The sequence below is a fragment of the Tympanuchus pallidicinctus genome, unplaced genomic scaffold (assembly GCF_026119805.1).
Source record: "Tympanuchus pallidicinctus isolate F22 unplaced genomic scaffold, pur_lepc_1.0 scaffold26, whole genome shotgun sequence".
Taxonomy (NCBI): domain Eukaryota; kingdom Metazoa; phylum Chordata; class Aves; order Galliformes; family Phasianidae; genus Tympanuchus; species Tympanuchus pallidicinctus.
The window spans coordinates 139,477-142,624 of NW_026294743.1; positions in this window are offsets into that span (position 1 = coordinate 139,477).

Genomic DNA, 3,148 nt, shown 5'->3' on the forward strand with positions numbered 1-3,148 from the left:
TAGGGCCAGTATCTCATTTTTTAAGCACTGTTCTAGCATTCACTGGTGGCACTGATCTTAGAAAACTGTAAATTTCCTTCCTGAGAATCTCTGAAATAAAAGACAACTTGCCCACGATCTGAGGATTGTTGCTGGACAGAGTGCTTTACTTGCTGCGCAGACCCACATGCGTGATTCTGGCAACTTTATTTCGGTAGCTTCCACCTATCCCTGCAGCCTGCAGAAGCATGGGTGCAGCCAGCACTGAGGAGGGCTCTGGGAGCTGCCACGGGCTTTGCTCACCTTTCTGTCTCCTGGGGGCCTTTTGCATGGCTTTTAATGCCATAGCAAATTGCGACGCAGTGCAATTTCCCTTTCTTTCATGGTGACCTGTGGGAAAATGTTATCTGTCATTTCCCAACAGCTCTCAGGGGCAGGAATAAGATGCTAACTAGCAGACTGGCAGAACTTGACTGGCACCGGCCCTGTCTGCGCTTCAGAGCAGGCCCATCAGCTGCTGACTTCTGCAGCAGACACGCTGCACCAGCACAAATTTTTAAGTTCAGCTCTATCACCCACCAGCAACATGCTCCACTGCTCTCAAAGGTTCAGCCGCTGTGGTGTTCTTGGGGCTCTCGTAGAAAAAGGAACAAAAAGAGGGTGAGTCAGGTGGCCGCAGTATTGCAAAACACTGCTGTTTTTCTTAAGTTGTGACACTGGTGTCCCTGGAATCTCCACGATACAAACATTTCGCAGATTAAAAAGGGATTAGCAAACAGCCCGACTGCCAACAGTACCTAAAACATGCACAAATGTTTCCAGCTGGGTGACATCCACCGAAAGCACACAGGAAGCTTACATTTGTCTCTCACTTCTTTTTGCTAGGGTGGATCGTAGATTTCACTCAGCACAGAAAAGGCTATAAAATCACCAGGCACCACTTGACTCTCTCACAGTGACCCTATGTGGCTGCAGCCACCCCGGTTTCCAAATGCACACATTTGTTTTGCCATGAGGTGGTCACTGCTCTTGTGCAGCTGAAGGTAGCGAGATCTCCAATTTCAAAGCAGGTTGAATTTGGACTCCCTCCTTTTGTATTCACTAATGCAGTCAAAAAAACATGCTAACAAGGTACAAAAAGGGCTCAAAAAAAAAAAGCTGAAATTGAGCAAGTGGCTACTAGGAGCACTCCTGCTTGGACTGGCTCTGCAGGAGCAGCTGCATTTCATGCATTGAAATAGTTAAATGCATGCCAAGTTGCCTTTGTATTGCTCTGAAGTCTTAATTAAAATGTTATGTGGCATGAAGTCACACTTTCTGAACTATAATTTGCCTTATAAATCATTAATTAGGTACACACCAGTGGGTGGTTATCTTGCTCTCAAGGGGCAGCCATAAGTTTTCAACTGAACGTGTGTCAAAAATGATTGCTGGAAATCCAAGTGGGAAATGCTATAACCTATCTGGAAAGACTTCAAGTGAAAAGAGGAAAGGATATTGTCTCGTGTAGTAGAAATATGAGGGGAAAAAAGAGCAGTAAATAAGCCCTTTCCTCTTTTCCCTTCCAGTCTATCTCATGTTTTAGTGAGGGATGAGTGAGCTGGGGTACACCTACAGAATGTACACAGACAGAACTGCAGCACATGGTAAGCAGAGAGAAAAATGTTTGTAGCCCACTTGGCATTAGGAAGACGGAGAATGGCAAACTGGGGAAAGAGAGGGAAGAAATGAAAGGGGTATAATGCATCCTTTGTACATTAAATCAGTCGGCTCTTTGGGAAGAGGTTTTTGACTGCTGATATTTTTGGAGTGGAAAAGATCTAGCCCTGGACTAGGAATGCCAGGCACTGCTGCGATGTGGATGAGCAATAATTGAAAGCAACCGAATCAATTACTCACTATTACTAACACTTGGAACTTGTGCAACCTCTTAACAAGAAAATCATAAATACATGCACAATTCTCACCTCAGAAGCATCTGTCTGGGAAGGATTAGCAGGTACTGAAGAAAGTCTCTCAGAAACGGTTATCAGCCACTTGGTGCTGTCAGAACTCCTCTTTATCTTCTTGCAGCCGCAGTGCTGTAGCTTGCTTTTTTTCCCTCTCTGTCTTAAGCAGTGCATAAAGGTACACTGCCAATGATACGTGACCAGTTCCAATTGTTAGTTAGCTCAGTCATTCAAGCGTTTTAAATCTATTAACAAGCTGGCCATTAAATGAATCGCTGACCTATTTCTTTGCTACTTGAGCTAAGAAACCATAACTGATGACCTACAAAAGCATCAATGTGTTAAGAAAAGCTATTAGCTGCAGAACCGGCGCAGCAATTAGTCACTTCAGCTTCTTCCACCAGCTTGAATAGAAAGATTCACCATTGCCAACTTCCAGTAATTCACCAGAAACTAAATTTTGACAGAGACTGATGTCTGGGGGAGCAGCATGCATCTCTTCTTCCTCGGTTCAGTACTGGAAAGTGTTTTGGCAAGCATCTAAACTGGCTCAAATTTGGGATGCTCCAGAGCAAAACCTGGGCTGAGGACTCTGCTGGATGCAGACAGGTGAATTTTAGATCTCACAGCTGATTTTGCAATGGAGCAAACAAACCTATGATCCAAAAACACCCTTCTGCATGGGGGCAGGTGTGGCTGAGGTTCCTCTGTCCCCTTGCCGCCTACTGCCCTCAGAGCCACCTGCTCTGAACAAGAAGCTTTTATGCTTCTCTTTGCCAAAATTATTCCAAAATACTGGATGCTAGGTGGGCCAGCATTTTTTCACCCATTTCTTAGAGCCAGCTCAGCTTTGGGGGCTGCCATTTGGGATATCAAATGAGTACTGCGTTCGATGGAAACAGTGAGGTGTTACTGTGATGCACTGGCTCTGTCACCCCAGAAGACAACCTGAAGCTACCCAGCCTAACACAGACGTGTGGTGTTTGTGCCTAGACCACGCAGGGCGTAGATGCCACTTGGCCCCGCTGTGCTGAGGGCAGTGGATGGTGTCAGGGCCGTCCCAGCAGGCAGAAGCAGAGAGGGTGGGAAGCCCACACACAGGTGCCTCAGCTGGAGGAGCAGCCTCTTCTCGCTTTTGCAATCCCTGCCTGCTTGACAGGCCCGGACGGCATTACATCACTTCCTAAAAACAATCAAACGGAGCCCATCTCCCTAAGAAG